Source organism: Bidens hawaiensis, unplaced genomic scaffold, assembly GCF_021521415.1.
Source record: "Bidens hawaiensis isolate Kalapana, Puna unplaced genomic scaffold, B.hawaiensis_p1.1 tig00000284_1, whole genome shotgun sequence".
NCBI lineage: Eukaryota > Viridiplantae > Streptophyta > Magnoliopsida > Asterales > Asteraceae > Bidens > Bidens hawaiensis.
The window spans coordinates 6,805,567-6,829,540 of NW_027491022.1; positions in this window are offsets into that span (position 1 = coordinate 6,805,567).

A 23,974-nucleotide genomic window follows, 5' to 3' on the forward strand; every position below is an offset into this window, starting at 1 on the left:
CATCAAGTCACCATCTGTATCAGACTCGGATTCAGGTGATGAATGTTAAATAGTCTATGAAGATCCACTTTTAACTCCTATTGAAGCTCAAATTGACTCTGATTTGCAAACTGATGCAGTTTGTGACTAAGAATGTAACTGCTCCTTTTGTATATTTATGCAGGAACAGTCCATGAATTGCAATGATATATGGTATATGGACAGTGGTTGTTCCAGGCACATGACCTGTGACAGAGCAGCACTTGTTAATTATGAAAGAAAGTTTGAAAGACCAGTTGCCTTTGGGAGTGATGAGAATGGAAGAAAGATTGTAGGAAAAGGCACTCTAACTAATGGTAAAGTATCTTTTGAGAATGTGTTGCATATTGAAGGACTACATTATAACTTACTCAGCATTTCTCAAGTATGTGACAAAGGATACAAGGTTGCCATCAATGATGAACATTGCCTTATTCTAAAGCCAGAATTTGTCATTCAACCAAAAATGATCATGGTGATGCTCCAAGAAATGGAAACCTCTATGAGCTGAGAATGAATACTACAATATCAAGAGGTGGTTCATGTTTTGTTTCCAAAGCCACTGAGAATGAAACAAAATTGTGGCATAGGAAGATGTGTCATGTCAATCTGAAGAATATGAACAAGCTGGTGAAAGCTGAACATGTTATGGTCTTCCTACAAGAGAATTCAAACTGGAAGAAAAATGTTCATCTTGTCTCAAGGGAAAACAGCACAAATCCTCTCATAAGAGCAAAGTAATCAACACTATTGATGAAGTGTTGGAATTACTTCACATGGATCTGTTTGATCCTGTAAGTGTTCCAAGTATTGGAAAGAAGAGGTTCTGTTTGGTTATAACTGATGATTTTTCAAGGTTTACATGGGTCTTATTCATGGGAAACAAGGATGAGACACCAGAGCTAAGCAAGACTTATGTGTTAAAAATGAAGAATCAACTTGAGAAAAGGGTGAAGGTGATTAGAAGTGACAATCGGACAGAATTCAAGAATGGACTTATGGAAGAATTCTGCACTTCTAAAGTAATATTTCAACAGTATAGTGCCCTAAGAACTCCTGAGCAGAATAGTGTTGCAGAAAGAAGAAACAGAACATTAATTGATGCTGCAAGGACCATGATAGCTGATGCAAATGTGTCAGTTACTTTCTGGGCAGAGGCTACTAACACTGCTTGTTATGTTCAAAACAGGGTTCTGTTGAACAAGACTCAAAACAAGACTCCATATGAGATAATCTTCAAAAGAAAACCTTATGTGAAGTTCTTGAAGCTTTTTGGATGTAGAGATGCTCACTACTGAACACAAAGAATTATCTCAACAAATTCTAATCAAAATCTTTGGAATGCTTCTTTGTGGGCAATTCATCCCATTCAGAGGCTTACAGAGTCTATGTCAAGGAGCACATGGTGGTGATTGAATCCTCAGATATTATCTTCAATGAAAATCACTTTAATAGTGTGGAAGGACCCAAGTGGCTGTTTGACTTGGAAAAGATGATCAAATCTTTCAAAATCTACAATGAAGACATGGATGACAGCATGTACAGAACAAGCATTGAAGAGACAGTAAAGCAAAAGCAAATTGATCTGGACAAGCTTTGGTCATCAGTTGCACCTGAAGAAAAGGGATTCACCTTTGAAAGGAACATCCAAGGATCAAATGAAATAGAGATCAATGGTCAAGAAGCTGCAGTTGTAATATCAAATGAAGGCCCAAGTGAAGTGGAAAGTGAACCACTGCAGAGTCAACATGAAAAACAGACAGATTTCAGTCTTTGTTTGATTCTCTTCATATTGAAACTACTAAAGCATCCTCATCTGCAGATACTCTACATCAAGAGACTACTGAACATGAAGAAGTACCTGAGAATGAAACTGCTGATACGAACATGACATATCTTGAATCAGAAGTTTCACCGCAACAAGTTATTCAAACTACCTTTGTTGAAAGAAATCACCCTACAGAAAACATCATTAGGGACCTGCATGAAAGAGTGACAAGAAGTTCTTCTGAAAGAGCAAACATATGTCTTTATTCTTGCATCCTATCCCAAATTGAGCCAAAGAACATAAATCAAGGCTTGAAAGATAACAGCTGAGTGGAAGCTATTAAGGAGGAGTTGGCTCAGTTCAAAGACTTACATGTCTGGGATTTGGTTGACAAACTCAGAGGAAAATATGCAATTGGAACCAAGTGGGTTTTCAGAAACAAGAAGGATGAAAGAGGGATTTTTATTAAAAACAAAGAAAGGCTGGTGGCTCTAGGGTGCTTACAAGAAGAAGGAGTAGACTTTGAAGAAGTATTTGCTCCAGTTGCAAGACTAGAAGCAATCAGAATCTTTCTAGCATATGCAGCATCCATGAACATCAAAGTCTATCAATTGGATGTAAAGTCTGTATTTCTGAATGGAAAGATAGATGAAGAAGTGTATGTAACTCAACCTCCTGGATTTGAAGATCCAATTCATCCAAACAAGGTGTACAAGAGGAGTAAGGCACTATATTGATTACATCAAGCTCCTAGAGCTTGGTATGATGAGCTGTTAAATCACCTGGTGGATAATGGTTTCTGCCATGGAGCTATTGACAAGACACTTTTCTACAAAAGATGGAAGAAGGATCTATTGCTTGTACAAGTATATGTTGATGACATCATATTTGGCTCTACAAATGAACAGATGTGCAATGAGTTTGAGCAAGAAATGAAGTCAAAATACAAGATGAGTTCTAAGGGAGAAATGAACTTCTTCCTTGGACTTCAAGTGTAGCAGAAGGCAGATGGTACCTGATAAAAAGGGGGGGCCAGTGGACCAGCATGAGTATAGGGCCAAGATAGGATCATTGATGTATCTGAAAGCATCTAGGCCAGATATTATGTTTGTTGTGTGTGTCTGTGCAAGATTTCAAGCTAACCCCAAGGTCTCACACATGTTGGCAGTAAAGAGAATATTCAGATATCTTAAAGGGAAACAGATTTGGGGATATGGTATCCAAAGAACTCTTCCTTTGACTTGATGGCCTATACAGAAAATGACTATGATGGTTGCAACATGAGTAGGAAGTCAACCTCAGGAGGCTGCCAGTTTCTTGGAAACAAGCTAGTGTCATGGCAATGCAAGAAGCAGACTACAGTGTCCATCTCAACTGCTGAAGCTGAGTACATTGCTGCATCTTCTTGCTGTGCACAGGTTCTATGGATTCAAAATCAACTGCTGGACTATGGTCTGAATTTCATACTTACTCCTATTTTAATTGATAATACTGCTACCATGTTTATTGTTAAGAATCCTGTTCAACATACTAAGACTAAGCACATTGAAATTAGGCATCACTTTAATAGGGACTGCATTGAAAAAGGATTAATATAAATGAAAAGGGTAGACACATCTGATAACTTAGCAGATTTGTTCACTAAACCTTTAGATATAACAAGGTTTCATTATCAGTTAAAATGCTAGGTATGATAAATGTTGATGAAATCTGATTGATGATGTGTGCTTAAGTGAGATGCTTACTGATTATCTAAACTACTCACTAAGAATGTTTGCATGATTTGTTGCTATGCTTAACTGATAATTTGAATTGAATTGTGACATTCGTGACAAAACGGATACACCTCGGTATTTACAAATCGAATAAGCGTTTAACCGCTTATTGCGTAACGAACGACCGGATAACCAAACAGGTCTGCTTAGGACCCAGATATCTCGGGGAGCCATCTATAAGTGATATACGATTAATATAAGCTAATATATTAGTTTTATGGCTTAGTTCGATAACAAACAAGTTAAACGAAAACATGCTCGTTTAACTACCCGCTATAGATTTAAACGCGAAAGATAGTTACAAACCAAGCATTGTATCATCCGTTAAGCCGAAAAAGACTTAACAAACACTTATTTGAAATGTTTTAAGTGAGCCGGGAAAATATTTTCAAATTTTACAAACTTATAATAAGTTTTTATTAATTTATTGCACCACTTCTAAACTTCCAGTTTCCTTCTGACAAATTTCTCACCAACATACGGGAGTCCAATTTATTTGTTACCAACATGAAGTAAGGCCCAAGTGAAATGGAAAGTGAACCACTGCAGAGTCAACATGAAGAAACAGACATATTTCAGTCTTTGTTTGATTCTCTTCATATTGAAACTACTAAAGCATCCTCATCTGCAGATACTCTACATCAAGAGACTACTGAACATGAAGAAGTACCTGAGAATGAAACTGCTGATACGAACATGACATATCTTGAATCAGAAGTTTCAACACAACAAGTTATTCAAACTACCTTTGTTGAAAGAAATCACCCTACAGAAAACATCATTAGGGACCTGCATGAAAGAGTGACAAGAAGTTCTTCTGAAAGAGCAAACATATGTCTTTATTCTTGCATCCTATCCCAAATTGAGCCAAAGAACATAAATCAAGGCTTGAAAGATAACAGCTGAGTGGAAGCTATGCAGGAGGAGTTGGCTCAGTTCAAAGACTTACATGTCTGGGATTTGGTTGACAAACTCAGAGGAAAATATGCAATTGGAACCAAGTGGGTTTTCAGAAACAAGAAGGATGAAAGAGGGATTTTTATTAAAAACAAAGAAAGGCTGGTGGCTCTAGGGTGCTTACAGGAAGAAGGAGTAGACTTTGAAGAAGTATTTGCTCCAGTTGCAAGACTAGAAGCAATCAGAATCTTTCTAGCATATGCAGCATCCATGAACATCAAAGTCTATCAATTGGATGTAAAGTCTGCATTTCTGAATGGAAAGATAGATGAAGAAGTGTATGTAACTCAACCTCCTGGATTTGAAGATCCAATTCATCCAAACAAGGTGTACAAGAGGAGTAAGGCACTATATTGATTACATCAAGCTCCTAGAGCTTGGTATGATGAGCTGTTAAATCACCTGGTGGATAATGGTTTCTGCCATGGAGCTATTGACAAGACACTTTTCTACAAAAGATGGAAGAAGGATCTATTGCTTGTACAAGTATATGTTGATGACATCATATTTGGCTCTACAAATGAACAGATGTGCAATGAGTTTGAGCAAGTAATGAAGTCAAAATACAAGATGAGTTCTATGGGAGAAATGAACTTCTTCCTTGGACTTCAAGTGTAGCAGAAGGCAGATGGTACCTGATAAAAAGGGGGAGCCAGTGGACCAGCATGAGTATAGGGCCAAGATAGGATCATTGATGTATCTGAAAGCATCTAGGCCAGATATTATGTTTGTTGTGTGTGTCTGTGCAAGATTTCAAGCTAACCCCAAGGTCTCACACATGTTGGCAGTAAAGAGAATATTCAGATATCTTAAAGGGAAACAGATTTGGGGATATGGTATCCAAAGAACTCTTCCTTTGACTTGATGGCCTATACAGAAAATGACTATGATGGTTGCAACATGAGTAGGAAGTCAACCTCAGGAGGCTGCCAGTTTCTTGGAAACAAGCTAGTGTCATGGCAATGCAAGAAGCAGACTACAGTGTCCATCTCAACTGCTGAAGCTGAGTACATTGCTGCATCTTCTTGCTGTGCACAGGTTCTATGGATTCAAAATCAACTGCTGGACTATGGTCTGAATTTCATACCTACTCCTATTTTAATTGATAATACTGCTACCATGTTTATTGTTAAGAATCCTGTTCAACATACTAAGACTAAGCACATTGAAATTAGGCATCACTTTAATAGGGACTGCATTGAAAAAGGATTAATATAAATGAAAAGGGTAGACACATCTGATAACTTAGCAGATTTGTTCACTAAACCTTTAGATATAACAAGGTTTCATTATCAGTTAAAATGCTAGGTATGATAAATGTTGATGAAATCTGATTGATGATGTGTGCTTAAGTGAGATGCTTACTGATTATCTAAACTACTCACTAAGAATGTTTGCATGATTTGTTGCTATGCTTAACTGATAATTTGAATTGAATTGTGACATTCGTGACAAAACGGATACACCTCGGTATTTACAAATCGAATAAGCGTTTAACCGCTTATTGCGTAACGAACGACCGGATAACCAAACAGGTCTGCTTAGAACCCAGATATCTCGGGGAGCCATCTATAAGTGATATACGATTAATATAAGCTAATATATTAGTTTTATGGCTTAGTTCGATAACAAACAAGTTAAACGAAAACATGCTCGTTTAACTACCCGCTATAGATTTAAACGCGAAAGATAGTTACAAACCAAGCATTGTATCATCCGTTAAGCCGAAAAAGACTTAACAAACACTTATTTGAAATGTTTTAAGTGAGCCGGGAAAATATTTTCAAATTTTACAAACGTATAATAAATTTTTATAAATTTACACAAAAATAGCCGAAAAACACTCGTTTTCGCACTATTTGACGCTCCTGATATATTTTCCGCGTCAAAAACCGAACCCGGACTAAACTTGGACTCGGGATTTCAAGTTCGGACACGCAAAATGAGAGTAGTTGGCCAAATTTGGGCCCAAATGTGCCCAATAAGCCCAAGCCCACCAAAGTTGACTAAAAACACTTTATATTATTATTATTATTTAGTATATTTAATATATATAATACTTAGAGATATTTTTGTGTCCAACTTCTCCAGAAACATTCCATCCCCTGCTGTTCTATTACCAAAAAGCTTCAAACCCAAAGTAACTAACTTATTTAAGTAACTTTTACACAAGTTTAATCATATTTAATATCAAAAAAACATGGTTTAATGATCAAAAATCATTCCTAACCATGTAAAAATCCAAAAAATGGTTCAAAAACATGTTTTTATCACACACATGGTTAGAAACCTATTTTGATAGTTTTTTTTTGCCATAAACACTGATTAAAGGGTTTAAACGGCATTTTTACGGTTAAAAAGTTTGGTTTTATACCCTAACCGAAACCCTTAGTTAAGGGGCTGTTTGGTTGGTGAAACTTGCTTGGTTTGTGATATAGGACCTGTATCTAGGTTGAATAGGAGCACAAGAACCCTAAAACTTGATTAGAATGGCAAAAACGAACCAAAACCGCAAAGGTAATACCGAATCATTATTTACTGGCTGTTTAGGGTTAGGTTGTGATGTGCAAATTGTTAGGTTATGAAATTTTTCAGGGACATCAGGGACCAAATAGTTGAGTCCCTGTCCAAATTTGGTAATTTTTCGACCATCAGAGAATATTTGGCGAATTTATTACTGAATTTGGGACGTTTAATTGGGAAAAATAGTTAAAATTCTTGAAAAATTATGAAATTTTGTGGCAAACTCAAATTTGGTATATTTTGATGACATATAAAATTTGTAATCATTTGGAAAAGCCTAAGTGTGTTTTGTGCAATTGCATTTATATGAGTTTTTTATAGCATAATTTGGCCCAAAAGGAATAATGAACAAGGTTGTTACATTCTGGAATTGATACAGATGGTTTTAAGATATAATTTGAACATCCAGGAATTTATGTGGAATTTTTGGAAATTGTTTGGGAAAAATGGAGGATTTTCAAGCTAAATATAGCTGATAAAATGAGTTTTTATAAATTTATAAATGAGTAAATAATTCAAAAAATATTTTTATAAAAATCTGCATATTTTATTTGATAAGTGACTAAATTCTCATAATTTTATGATTAACGGTTAATTAATTATGCTAATTTGAAAATTAAACAAATTCAATTCTGATAAAAACCGGCAAGTTTGCGATTAACGAACCTCCGGGAATATCAGAACACCAAGAGTGATCAAAAATCATATTTTTGGATTTATGAGAAATCCGGATAGTTTGGATAAATTGTGCGTATTTTCTCCAAATCAAACTGAATAAACGGAAACGAGCCCCATGGCGAATCCAGAGTGTGATCTTTCTTTATAACTTAATCATTTTATCGACCAACACATTTACCCAAGCTTACATCCCCATAACTGTTTTCTGAACGCATAAGCGAACAACTTGGCCCAGCTGGGAAAACGGGGAGACTGAGCCAAGTTCGGTTTTGAGTATTAGACATTGAACAACATCACAATCTAAGCCTATTGACACTTTCTGGGCGTACCAGCTATACCCAGATTAGTTATACAGCCCAGTCTAGCATAATGATTATAATAATATTAAAATATTAATATTATTATAATATTAATTATAATGGTTAGTGATACGAGTCAAACGAACTACAAGCTGACGCTGTACCGAATCCCTTTAAAACCGTGAGTTTCATGACCCCACTTTAAACTGTTTTACAAACTTTTAGGGTGAAAAGCATGTTGATGCATATCTATATAACTCTGAATTGTTGGATGATTGGAATTATCTAAGTGCTAACACACGAAAGTCCCCACGAACACAGTGATTAACTTCGAGCCGGTGGCTAGTGAATAGTACTATTGGTTTGACAAACCCAAATGGAAAGGCCTGGTTGCCGTGTCACATAGCGCCGTTTGTACATGACCATACTTATACAAACAGGCTATGTAGTGTTAGACATAGCTACCGGGGCATGTTGTGGGCGGAAGGGGAGCCACAGTGGTTGATTGGGCATGGGAAATGGATGCACGCAACACAGACAGTCAAGGCTTCACTGTAGCTTAGCATAATTACATCATAAACATACAAACAAACATACTTGTGAACGTACATACATACATATTTGCGTATTTACAAACTGTGATTGTTGTACGCACAATTGATTTCTTGAAACTTGTGAAACTCACCCAATACTTGTAGTTGATCCGTTTTAACATGTTTTTCAGGTACTGGATTGGATTAGAAAGTAAAGTCACTTAATGGGCTTGATTTAGTTTGTATCACCTAGTTGTAAACAAAGTTAGATCGATGTAAAATATTGTAAACTAATTTGTATTGTTCTTTATAAACAATATGGTTGATACCAGAGGTGTTTGTTACATTTCCGTTTTACGCTTCCGCAATTCGCTCAACGGGGTGTGACATGAATGAATCATGATTTGTGACTTGTTTGTGTGAAAGATATCATGTATTTAATGTTCATGTCTGTGGTATTTAAATATAGGTATACAGGATATATTATGTAGTTTTAAGTATTTCGAGCATGGATCTGTGCTTGGTGCTGTGTTTGTTACTCCTCGAGCACTAACAGTCATACTTGAGCACTTTCAAGTATTTCGAGCGTAGATGACTTGTATATGATGTTCGAGCATGGACATATGTCTTGAAAGCATTTTCTTGTTTTTCGAGCATATATCCGTTGCTCGAGCACAATGATTGTGACTTAAATCATCTCTATGTATTTCGAGCACATACATTGTAATGATAAATTTCAAGTCCATCGAGCACACGCATTGACATGATAAATTTCAAATTTTCTCAATAGGATACTTGTGGGCTCAAGGTGAAAGATCACTCAAAACTGTGTGAGTTTGCTAATTGTATGTAACTTGTATGCTGTTTGACAATCCTATGTGCTTAAATGACAAATATGTTTCAAAACTAGATGCAACATCAATTTCTAAAATAAACTAATTTTTGACACATAGATGATTTTTGACTAAGCAAACAGTTTTTGGTGAACACATAAGAGACATGATAATATTATTCAGTTACAAGCTTTGTAGAAGCTTAAAATGTTTTTAAGTGGAGATTGGATCCAACCTTTGGGAAAGGATAGTATATTGTTTAAACTCCTAACCCATGGATTATAGGCTTAAAGGATTTCTGATCAATAACTTGACATTTTGTATAGTATCTTTTCATGAGTGTGGTGACATAAGTGGTACAAATATAACGATCATGCTAAGTCTGACGTGGTGACACATTTGAAGACAATGGTATGTTTCCTTGCATATCTCTCCGAATGATAGGCAGAAAGAAAATTATCCAATCATACACGAGCATGTTGGTGTTTTGGTCTCACAAAAACAAATTTACATAGTATCTGAGCAGCTATAAAATTATTGCTATAGAAAAGCTTATCAAAAGAAAAGAAAGAAAAGGAAAATATTGAAAAAGAAAAATGCTTCAAAAATAGCATATAAATGACAAGTAATAATGTATCAAGACTTAAAGGGTCACTAAGAGAACTACAAGGGTGGGGCATACAAATAAATCCTAAACACCCTGAATGTAAGGCATGTAAGTCCGGATGGCAAGTAAGTCCAACGTTCAACCTTAAAGTCTGATATGAATATATACCTATATATCTTTAAATAAACTGCTCATAGTACTTAAAACTAAATTTTGACCAAGGCATCAGGGGTTGAAGTCAAATTGGGGTGATTGGAGAAAGCTAAATAAGACTTGAGAAGAGATTAGGGACAACCTGAAGTCCAAAATGTTGACCATTCTTCACTTAATCCTTAATTGAACTTTAAGTATATCACAAATGTTATGATAATCATGCTAAGTGCTATTGCCTAATGTCAAACTGACTTAGATCATAATAAGGCTAACTATGAAATGGTGGACAGATTTTGGACAATCTGATCCCATGTTGAGATCTCTCCAAAATGGTTTGAAAAGAAGTTTTAACTGGATTTTGATCTCTTATTCATCTTAAACTTATGCTTAAGTTACAACATTGGTTCAAATGATTTATCTACTTGTTTTAAGCAAAGTTTGAGTGTGGTATTTGTCTAGTCTACTAGACAAGTGATGGTGTGTTTATAAATGCAATATGTCTTCGATCTAAGTAATTTCGAGTATGCTCTAGGAATTAGAATGTACTTCGAGCTTACTTTTACTTGTATATGTTGTTTGTTGCTCTTCGAGCACAATGATATGCTTTGAAAACTTTGATAAGTGTTTCGAGCATAGATATCTCAATTGTTGCTCTTCGAGCACAATGACATGCTATGTATACTTTCTTAAGTGTTTCGAGCATAGATATCTCATATGTAGCTTTTCGAGCACATATGTTCACATGAATTTCTGTTAATTGTTTTCGAGTATGAATGTACTTCACGAGCAGAAGATATGTCAGGATAGATTTCTAAGTGTTGTCGATCAGGCATATACTCTATGAGCATAGGTGTTCACAGGATTATCTAAGTATGTTCGAGTAAGAGTTGAGTTGTTGTTATAAGTGTGTCTCGAGCATGAATGACAAGTGCTGCTTATTTCTTATATACTTAGAGCATATGTTTTGAGGGCTAGAAAATGTTTTTAAGTTGTTCGAGCATACTTGTTCTCACGAGCATACTGAGACTGCATCATTAAGTTGTATTTTATTGTGAGAAAATCTCGAGCATGACCCTATACTCGAGTATGTGTGACTTTACATTATTTGGCAAAGTTGAATGTTGGTTAAGGGTCTCGAGCATGTGCGACTTTACATTTACTCGAGTATACTAACTTTCGAGCAAACCATAAGTGAACATTTCTTAAAGCCAAAGTTTTATTGTACGTAGAGCATGTACTAAGATAAATACTCGAGTACAGTGGGAGACAGCTGTTTATTTGGCTGTATGCTCGAGCAAGGGTGGTACAGTTAATTTGAATTAAATGACAACTGTCATGCACTAGACGACAAATTAGTACTGTACCAACCAAACATTAGGTATAAAAGGGGGACTTAAAAACTTTTTCACATATTTCGTCTCCCGCTTTCAACCTAATTAGAAACCCTCTTGCTCGTGCATCCCCTGCTTACTTAGACTTTCTATTTGTGTTCTATACAACATCGAATAGAACCATTAGCTCTGTTTCTACCTTGGTAAGATATCGATTATCGTTATCGTAACCCCAAGTTTCGAAATTAGGGTTTCTATTGACTGTTTACTGATTGTTTGCTTGATTTGTGTAGGTACGCATACTACAGAACAGGTTACTAAAGACACTATTCTTCTGTAACTACTCTCGGCTATCGTTCATGCATTTCTATATGCTGATTATTTTCTCATTTTGCAGAACTGAAGGCCATGAAATTTGAGAAGAGGCACAATATTTGTGCCCGGTTGGAGGTAGACAATGAAAACAGGGAGTTCGAGCTCATGCTCAAATTCCTTCATAACTCCAACTTGAGGGTAGCTTTGACAGAGAACCCAACGATATACAGAAATCACATCACAAATTTCTGGAACACTGCCACTTATGTTGATGATGTCAATGGGAAGAGGATTGAAGCCTTGGTCTTAAATCAAGATATTGAAATCACTGAAGCTTCGATCAGAGAGGCATTACGTTTGAATGACAATCATGAAGTGATGGATTTGTATTCGGTTCCAAGGTTGCTGAGGATAATTCAAGAAACTATGGGATATCAAGGGGTGTCAAAGAAGGACAATTTCATAAGGGCAGTTTTCCCCTAATCTACCGATTCCTAATAAATCATGTGATTGAGTCCCTGTGTCCAAGGAGAGGGACCTGGACTCTTTTGACCAGAGAATTAGCAACAATGACTGTAGCTATTCTATACCAACAACCATTCAACTTTTCACGATTCATTTTTAATGGGTTGGTGTCCAATGCTGAGAAGGAGGTGAATCAAAGATTTCTGATGTATCCAAGATTTCTACAAATACTCATCGATAGGTCTTTGCAGAACCTACAGCTGACAGGAGAGGTATTAAGGCTGCAAGATCCAAACATTTGTCAAAGAATGAAGGATGCAAGGAGCAAGTTTAATGAAAATACTGATTGGGATGTTCTCCTTTGGTTACTAGTTCCTGCATTGGGTGCTATTGATGTACCTCACACCCCAGGACATAGTGAAGAAGATGATGATGAAGGTGAAGATGATGAGGATGTAGGAGGAAATGATGATGGACATGAAGATGATAATGATAAGGGTAACGACGGTGATGATGCTGCTAATGAGCCCATATTAAACCAATCGCCCATGAGGCTGAAACTGTTGAGGATGTGGGTCATAATGTTCGGATGAATGAGTCTACTGATGATCCAATTGGAACTGAGATGGATACATTTACAGCTGCTGGATCTAGCATTCACATGGAGGATCCAAAGGGTGATACAGGACCAATAATTGAAGCTACTAAACCAGTTGATGAACATGTTGTGGGTCAGAGTAACATGGCAACTGAGCATATAGATGATGATGTTTTTATACCCAATGTGGTGTCAAATGTGACTGAAACTATTCATAAGATCAATCCACCAGATTCACCAAACCCTGCAGAAAACAATGATGATACTGACTCTATTGAATCTGAGCCTGCTCATGATAACATTCCTTCATCTTCTGACTAAACTAAAACACTCAATTCAGATCCTGAACCAATTCAAGAAATAGACATTCCTTCACCACCTACATCTCCTATCCAAGAACCAATCATCTCATCCCCACCTTTGTCCCCACCAGCCAACACTACTCAAGAAACACATGTCTCAACACCACCAACCTCTCCTCTGCAAAAAACTGTTCGTACTGAAACCATTCAAACTTCCCAAACCATACCTACAGAACCAGAATTCTACAAACAACCATCACCAGAAACCTCCTCACCCAAACCTTTCTCAAAACCAGACTTTAAGCCCACTCAAGAAACACCACCATCAAGCCCGAATATCTATGATCTCATTTCTGAAAATGCAAATTTGGAATTTGAAAACATTATGTTGAAAGAGAGGAATGCAGTTCTGGAGATAAGAAACAGGGCACTTGAGATTGCCCTGCAACAAGCTTTACTGAAAATTCAAACCCTGTAGCACTCTGAGGTTGAGAAGACCTCAGATGCACCAAAACAGGGGGAATATTGAAGAGGCAGGTGGCTTGAAATTGATTGAAGATATATATGCCATTTCAAGTGATGAGACTGCAAAGTTAAAACATCATATGCCCTCGAAATAATCAACAAAGAATATGTTGAAGGGGAATGGGAAGAGGGGGAGTCTGATAAGGAAGAAGAAACCCCAGAACAGATGGAGAAAAGGAAACAGAAAGGAAAGGGGATTGCACTAACTGATGAGGATCTTCATTCCAAGTCTACATAAATGTTGCGTTCTGGAGATGAAATACTTCAGAAGGATGATGTAATAGATCCAGATATTGCGGAAGTTGAATCTATTCAAAATGTGATAAATTTGATAAATCAAGAAAGAGAGAGGGTGACAGTTGAAGAAGAGGAGGAAGTTCCTCAAGAAGTGCTTGAAGCACTAATTGAGATGAAGAAGAGAGAAGAGGAAGAAGAAAGGTTGAAAGAAGTGGTTGATGATGCTATAAGGGCAGCAATGGAGGCTTTAAAAGAAAAAAAGTTTGAGCAACAAACTTCAATTGCACAAACAAATGAAGAGCCCGAGCCTGCACAGCCAGAGCCAGAGCCTGAAATAGAAACAGAACTTGATCTGGGTGTTAGAGAAGAACCCAAAAGAGATGATGGACCAAAAATGCCATGGAACGTATATGTGAAATTTATCTCTCAATTGGTCATGCTCAGAACAAATTATTGGATTCTCTTGAATCCGAATGATTATGCACCAGAAACTGTAGCTGTTGCCAAAAGGGCTCAAGAAGAACAAAGACAAGAACACTGGAAGGCAAGCCAACTGCTTCTGAACGACAAAACAGAGCCAACAGTTGAGGATCTTGGTAATGAAGATTCTCATATCAATGAACCAACAATTAGAGAAATTTTTGATGAAGAGCCAATAACCCAAGCTGAAGAACCAATAATCACTGAGCCTGAAACTGAAGAAAGGTAAACATTGAAAAGAAAACAACCATCTGAAGGTGTGACCCCTAAGCCCAAGAGACAAAAATCTATGAAGGTGTACAAAAGAATGGAAGCACAAACCAAGGTTGATGAAGTGTCTTAGAAAAGTCAAGATGAAGAACCTATGATTGGAGCCCTTAACAATTTGGATGAACCTATTGAAGTTGATAAAGAGGACGAGAGAACAAAGAAGTCTGATGAGAAAGAAAATGAAGACAAAGCCTACCTCATAAGCCTTGAATATAACTTGAAATACCTTCAAAGGCTAACAAAATAAACTATTGCAAAATAGGCTGATGGATGGAGGAGAAGGGAATCGCAGAGGGATTTCATGTTGAAAGCAGGACAAAAACCTGCATTTCTAAATCTTCACTCCTTTGACACATTTGATAAAATGTACAAGAATGCTCTAGTTGATGATGTAGCAAACTATGTTGAGAAGGTAAGCAAGAAGAAGGAGAAGGGAGAGAAGTTGTTGAAACAATCTGACCATAGAAAAAGACAAGTTGAAAAGAAAGTCTGAGATGAGACAGAGTATGAAGTTTTGAAAAGCAAGCACAAAGAAATAAAGTTTCTTCAATTGCATGGTTACAACTACAATTCCTTGAAAAATCTATCTCTGGATGAACTGAAAAGAAAAGTACAGATGGTCAAAGATTCTCATAAAGATCAAAAATGCACTGCTGATTGTGAGAGGGAAAGAAAATTGAAGTTGCAGATGCAGAAAGAAAAGGAGAAGGCTGAAAAGAAGGAAGCAGAAGTCAAAGATTGGTTTAAATATCCACAAAGGGTGCAAACTTTGAAAGACATAGTGATGGACAAAGGCATGACAGAGGATGAATTTGATAATATGCCTCATGCTCAACTTCTTGAAATCTATCACAGAGAACAAAGGCTATTCCTAGAAACAGAAAGAAGACTACAAGAAGCTAAGCTGAAGAAACAAGAAGAAGAAAGGGCATACGTGATAAGCATACTCTTGCAAAAGAGGTGCAAATGTAGGAAGATTGATATTACAAACGTATGAAACCATTAAACAATGGTTTGGTGAGTCTTAAATTGAAGAGGCAAAGAAGAATCAACCAATTGGTACAAGCATAACACTAATAAGGTCGGAGATTGTGAGGCCTGAACCTTCAAGGAATTTGAATTTGCCCACACATCTCTACTTTAACAAACGATCAAAGACCTTAAGGGTGATTACTGAAGATAATGAAGAGACTCTAATTATCTTTAGGGATGATTTGAGAAATTTTTCAAAAAACAATTGAAGAAAATGGCAGAATTGGATCTATATGGCAATCAAGAAAGAAGCCAACTGGCTGGCCAACAGAGAAATGACCTCTCAAAATTCATAAAAGAACAATCGAAGAAGGGGTTCCCATTTCTCAAACAGAATAGAAGAGAAGTACACAGCCAAGCTGAAAGAGAGAGGAGAAGAAAAAGAGTCAATGAAGTGCACACTGCTGAACTCTCCATTTAGGACTCAAAGAAAAGGAAAACTCATCAGACAAGCAGCTCTGGTGGAAGAAGGAAAACATTGAAAGAGTGTTTAGCCATGAGAAGGGAAATGCTTGAGCCAAACTCCCAGGTTCAACAAAATGGAAAGATAGCTCACCTCACTTACAACAAAAACAATGCTTAAGGATCCTTGAGAAATGCATCAAGAGGGACTATTGCAGTGGTTATGTATGATGAAGATCTTAATTTCATACACATCCAAGACTTGCAAGATATAATTGATACAGAATTCCCAATTGATTCGGAAGATGGAGTAGAGCTTGACATGTTCAAGCAAAAGGCTGCCTTTGTCAAAATCAAGAAAGAAAAATCTGTTGCAAGGAGCTAAAGGAGAAGATAGAAGAATGGAGCTTATTGATGATTATTTTATTTCTGTTTTATCTTTGTATTTTTCTTTATGATTTGTAATTTTACATGTAAAATTTGATATGTAATGCCTAAAAGGCAGAATTCCCTTATGTAATGAAATGACTTGTGCTTAAATTGATTATCTTAGATATTTGATACATGTGTAACTATATGCAGATATGTTTTAGTGCATTTGAGATTGTTCCAATCTAGGGGAGATTGTTGAGTCGGATATTTGCTAAGGAAGATTGGAATCTTCTCAACCTCCTCTGGTAATCAGCTAAGTATGGACTTATAGCAAGCTTGGACTATCGAGCATGGTTTACTACCTCGAGCATGTTCTTTTGAACCATTTCTAGTGAATTCTTCTAAGTTGAAGGCTTCGATCAAGCTACACTTCTCCGAGCAAGAGTGTTCTTCTATCAATTATGGATTGCCAATCGAGCAAACAACTTGATCATTCAAGTTTTAACCAAGTGATCCGAGCACATGGTGACAAGCATGGATGCAATAAGAAGATGTCATATGCACCAAGCATGGACTTCGAGCATGATTCAGGAACATTTCAAGGTCGCAATTGATATAGGGTTTAGATTCGGGATTACGAGAGGGTTATGTGTGAGTGATTAATTGAGTTATAATCATGTATTTATAGGCTAACGAATTCAACTTTAGTCCGCTGCTCGAGTTAAAGAATTTGATTATAATTGATTCGATTAGTTGGCAATTACTCGTTATTTCCATAAGGACGATTGGCGTGGAGGTTAAGCATCCATACACTCCGGATTTTACGGGTCAACTGAAGTGATAATATGGAAGGAGGGGGGTCGGCTGGTTCAACGGGGGAGGTAGGGAGAAGAAGAAGGAATATTATATTTTTTTAAAATATTTACACATAGGCCCCTGATCTTATGTTGATGTTCAGATGTGATAAGAACCATAATGTAAGGTTTAAAGTGCAAATACTCGATTCTATTACGCGTAAGAATATAATAAAACAAAACCGAAAGACATAATAAATACTTTGATGTTTTTTTTTAATAAATATGGAGATCCGATTATAAGACGGTAATAAAACAAATACATTTATTAAAACGAAAATGACGAATGTCACAGTAATATCAATATGTTAGCTTCTAATTTACGTATATCACTTATAGATTCCCCCCCCTCGGGATATCCGGGTCATAACCAGTCTCGTTTGTTCGTTACGCAATAAATGGTTAATTGTTTATTCGGTATGTAAATACTAATGTATACCTGATTTTTTCACGAATGTCATATTTTAGTATCACAATCAATAAGAACAGGAACCTCCGATTACTTGAAAGCATTAACGTACACAATACAAAATTCATGTGCTGAATATAAACATAACTAAGTAAGAATGTGTTATACTTTTGAAATAGCACATATGGACTCTTTTGTCATCCCTCCATTTCCTTCCTTAAGCATGTTTGGATCTATGGAAACAAAAATCTAAATTTGACCTCAAGGCTGATGACAGCTTGAACTGAAACCTGAATTCTACTTTGGCAAGATTAGCGTGTCTAAAAGGGGTCTTTTTGCTGTTGGAGATGGACTACGTATGTGCCAAATGCCAGGATCATCTAAGTTGCATATTGTGATTGATAAAAACGCATTTAAGTTCTTTAGAAAGCGTTACCAATTGTTGATGAACATATTCAAATCGTCTTCAAATCCGAAGGCAACGAGTATCGTCGTTGTAATCACCATCTTCATTCAACCCTAACAACTATTTAATTTTTGGAATTATAAACGACTAATTGATTCGGAATTAGGGTTTGTTAAGTTAGGTTGAGATGAAAATCGTTTCTATTAGGAATAGAATGAGAGAAGAGGAAGAGAAGAGAGGTAGACGACGGAGAAGATGAAGAAGGCTGCTTTAGAGTTTGTTGAGTGAGGACAAATGATGGGATAACTCATCTTAAATATATATAAACGAAATCTTTAAAAGATTTTTGGTTGCTATCTAAATTCTCTCAAGCCACCAGATTGTTGTATTTGTAAATAGAGGATTCTCATGCATTTTACATGAATTCACGGGTATGAGTCTCAGCAAAGCAAACCCATATAACTTTTAAACGGGTTATAACATCTCATTAAATTATAAATTAATCTCACCAAATATTTGATATGAAAATCCTATAAAATAGAGATATACTAAAAATTAGTATATGCTTTAAAAAAAGATATTAGTTATGATTAAGTATTTATTGAAAAAAAAAATAATCGGGTCATGGGTCTCACCAAACCTAATAGCTTTTAAACCGAGTTGTATCATCTCATTTTTTTGTGATACTCTTTAATCATCAAATTCTAAGTACACTATTAACTTCCTTACAATAAATAAAATTAAAATTCAAAAAATATATATAAATATTAGAAACAAATAATGTAAAACAACCCGTAATACGGGGGATAAAAACTAGTATTCGTATAATATAAATTGTTTCAGCTAATCAGGCTGTGTCTAATCCGTCAGATCAAAAGCAAGTTAAATTAATGAGAGGCCTACATTCAGAAATCAAATCTTACGGCTTTACAGGGGGGTGGAGAGCGACATATAGGATTTATGGTAGGCAATTATATAAATAGTTAGACATAAATTAATAATTAAATAAAACAATATATAGTTTATTAATCAAAGAAATAAAAAGATATAAAACTATAATTCATGTAAGCTTTTCTAAGTTCTACAATTGTTTCGCCTGTCTATGAAGGCAACCATAGGTGAGATTTGGCCAAAATTTACCTTTCTGTTTTGTTTCTCTTTTCAGTTTCAATTTTATTATGGATATGTTTGGGAGGAAGTTTTTAGAAGCTTCTAGCTTAAAGCTGTTAAAAAATAAACTCCCACTTAATAAAAAACTTTGCTTGGTTAAAAGAGCCGAAGCTTTCAGGGTATGAGAAAAAGTTTATTTTTAGAATGCTCCTATTACTAGCGTTTAGAAAAATCTACACGCTTTTAGGTTTATAATTACCTACTTAACCTTCATCCATCGACAACCTTGGCAGCCTCAACAACCATACAGCCTCAACGACAACGACAACGACAATCATTGCAGATCATCCATCTACTTCCACCAATAACTGGTAATTTCTAATCATGCTTGTTCCATCTACCCCTTATGGTTTTATCTTTTGTTCCCTAACATATTTCCCATAGATAAATCGTTTGATCTAAATGGAACATGAAAATCGAAGTATACATATAATTTTGTTATGTGCTTTCGTCTGATCAAATGCTTCAATTGTGTTCTTTGATTGTTACATGTTTCTGATTAATTGGTGGTTTATTTGATTATTAAGTTGGAGGTGGGGTGAAAAACGGATGTAAATTACTATGATTTTTGTGATTAATTTGAGGGATTTGTGTTTGGTTAATATCATCTGTGTGCTGCAAGTATAATAACAATTGTTCTTGGTTTTTAATTTTTGCCATAATCACTATTTCCATAGCACTTGTCAAAAATATGAATAATCTTTGAATTCTTCTCACAACTATTAAAATCAATTTCTCAAATCTTAAGATTATTCAAATCAACCAAAATAATTAGCAATTAAATCTGATTATAGCTCTAACACCTCATTGAACTCAAGGTTGCCCTCAGTTCGTCCATTTCAATTATTTAAAACCTAAATACGAAGTATAATATATAACTTATACCTAATATAATACATTTAAAAGTAATACATACATATATACCTTACGGTCCGGTTCGGTTTTATGCGGCCGGTTTTTGGGGTAAACCGTAAACCAAACCGTATACTACGTTATGAAACTTTTGAAGCCGGCTGACCGAAAGGTACAAGCTTTGGATGTCATAATGTACATATTTATTTTCATTCTAAATGAACCGAGAGCTCGGTTCGTTTAATTTACGCGGAGCTCGAGCTCGTCTCCGTGTTTAAAGTTTTTTTTGGCGTCCTAAACAAAAGAATACAAAAGATATTGATATAAAACTGCAAGAATAACATGCTACGCACAATACAAAGTGAGTAATGTAAACTTGGTTATTCATAGATGCATACACCTCCATTCTCAACTAGTGGTTTAAACGAGCCGAGAGCTCAGCTCGTTTAACTTATACAGAGCTCGAGCACAGCTCGTTTAACTTACGTGGAGCTTGAGCTCGAGCTCGGCTCGAGCTCTATTTCCAAAGCTTGAGTTCGACTCGTTTACTTTTTTTTTTAAATTATTTTTTATATATTTATATTAATGTTATGTTTTTTTCAGTTATAGTTTTATATATAAATGGCATGCTCGTTTAGACTCGCGAGCCAACTCGAACTTGATAAGTGAAGCTCGGGCTCCGGCTTCGTTTACTAAAGGAGCTTTCTTTTAGTCTCGAGCTCGGGCTCAACTAAGCTTGGATCGATTGAGCTTTTTAACAAGCTGATCTCGAGTAGCTCGTGAGCGGCTCGGCTCGTTTGCACCCCTATTGTCAACACTTTAATATCAATATGTTAGAACCAAATTAGAAACAAATTCAAAAGCATATATATTTTTACTTAGAAATATTATGCATTTTAAGTCGGTTGCTTTGGTCTGTAATAATGAACCTGGCCTGGTTCATCATAAACTATTCTCCTTACCTACATGAGCATCTTTTTTTTTTTAAGTGTGTCAACCATTCTCGCTTTTTTGTTCCAACCATGATACCCATAGGTTACAAATGCATCTTTTTGACCATTTTTTATCGAACAAGTAACAAACCAAACAAAATACTTTATCCGTCTTTACACTATACTCTAACCAATACTTAAAGCCGTTAAACAATCGGGATTAAATGGTCTTAATCTACCACCAACTTCTCCCTTAACGCTTATGGCTATATTCTTTGTAACAGGTGTAATTTGTAATTTTGTTAACGTTGCTTAAAATTAGCAACAGATTAATTATTTCATGTCCAACATGATATTAGTTGCTTAAGAATACTTGCACCCACTAACATATTGTATCTACTAATTATTTAAACTTTAAAGTGTTACATGGAGATTGTATTTGCTAATCTTTCTTCCTGTGCATGCTGCTGTTGCAATTTAATCTGCATCCCAACTGAAGCTATACTTGTGGGAAAAAAACAATCCAGTTTATTCCAGGATGTGATAGTTATTTTAAAAATCATAAATGCTGCTATTGGGATTTAAAATGAGTTCCATCTATTAATTATTATGGGGTCCATAAAAAAATTAATATACCGTCTCTAAGGAATTTCTAAAAAATATTGGTGTCTTGGAACCCTGATTCACACTATGTGGGTCCGCCCCTGGTTCCTTAGCATATAGGATGGATAGATAGCTACTAGAGTAGCTACTTAACTGATTTTGCAATTGTGTATATATGTAGGCACTGTTTCTAGATGGATTCTAAAAAAGAGAAAACTGGACAAACGAAATGGTACTTGAATTATGCCGGTTCTTAAACAAATATATAACGAAGCATGGTTGAACTTCCCCATTCAAATGGGTTTCTCTTTAGCCAGAGTTTGAAAAAAGTATAAATCATAAATTCGTTAGTGACAAAGCTATGATAATCACCAGTTTTGTCACTAATACTAATATATAATTAATGAGCAAACAAAATAATGTGAGTGTAAATCAATCAAACCATGAGCAAATAGTTGTGTCAATTGACCGTTGCCTTGCGAATCAGGCATTGGCTACTATGACTAGCATATACAAATGTGAGTGTCGGTTGACCATCACCATGCGAATCAGGTTTTGGCTACTAAGACGGCGTATATCATACTATAATGTGATTATGATGGACCTCTCCGAATTTGATAAAGTAAACAATTAGCATAAAAGTTATGATACGTAACTATAATGTGATCCGAAACATTATAATGTGATAAATTTATTAGAACTTTAACTTTTTCACAAACTTATATCTTTAAAATGTTTTGAAACTCACACGATAGGACGAATTATGTGGATCATCCGACGATCTAAGTAATAATAGGTCAATGCGTAATTATCCAAGTTATCACATGGAAATCATAATATGTACGATTTTGTGACAAAACTTTGAACCAAAAGTGGTATTTGGGTCACGGATAAAATGTGAATATGATAGGACATGGTGGATATGCCGCTGGTACTTCCTATATATAAGTGTCCTTGTCGGATTATCATTTGGAGCGTTGCTCCGACAACTCGAAGTTCTATGTTATGTTAAAATTTTAAATTTTATTTAAAAAGTTTTTTCTTAAAATTAATAATCTTTAAAACTATTTAGTTTTCCTAAATTTTGGGACGAAATTTCTAAAACTAGGGAAGACTGTAACATTTCAGATTTTTCATAATTATATTCACTTGCGTTTACCTGACTCGGGAATATAATTCGAACCTCTCGTATTAATAAAAAACTTGTATTTATTAGTATTTAACTTTGTTTAACCTATTTTATATTATCTTAACTTTCAAACTCATTAAACAACTCTTAGAAACCATTAAAATCGTTTATTTTGGCTTAAAAACACACTTTTAGAAGTACATGGGCTGAAATCATCAAAAAACAAACTTTTGTCAGATACCCCCTCCCTGAGCCACCAAAAATCCGAAATATTACAGTCTTCCCTTATTTTAGAAATTTCGTCCCGAAATTTAGGAAAACTAAATAGTTTTATAGATTATTAATTTTAAGGAAAAACTTTTTAAATAATACCCAGAATGTCTTGGTTTAACCATTTACTTCCGGAGGAGGAGCCGGGTTACGCCGCTAACGATCAGCCTGGCACGTCGTGGTTACCCGACTTGAACCAGATTTCGTTATATATTTATTAAGTATGAATTTGGTAGTTTTTTTTACTAACACATGCTACATTACGTTTTGTCAGGAGCATGTCGGGTATGATACCCAGCCCCAACAACCTTATTGTCAGCCCGAACAGTTTTATGGTAACACTAGCTCGACGGGTTTGCCAAACTTGAACCAGGTTTTGTTATAGCTTTTATTATTATTTATTATTATCACTAGCAATGTTGTTTGAATTTCTAATTTATGTATTGTAGGAGTACTTCGTGTCGGATTACGGTAGTCAGCCGATATACCCGTCTCCTGTCGGCTGGTCGGATTATGGAGGTCAGGCTTCGTCATCGTACCAGCCACCAATAGAAAATGATCCTTTTATGGAACCGAGTCTTCATCGCACCACGGGCGAAACGATCATGCTGGGACAAACCCAAATAACGAAGATGAGTACGATGACGACTACATACGCGAAGTGAAGGTTTCGTATAAAACAGATGCTGTAAGAAACCGTGTGTTTTTTTAAGTTAATATTATTTATTTGTATGTTATTTAATAAACGGTTTCATTAATAGCGTAAAACTGTTTCAGATTTTTGAGAGCCGCGAGGAGCTGGAGAAATGGGTAAAAATTAGAGGACGGGAGCATGGGTTTGTTGTTGTGGTCCAGCGGTCAAGGAAAAATGCTATG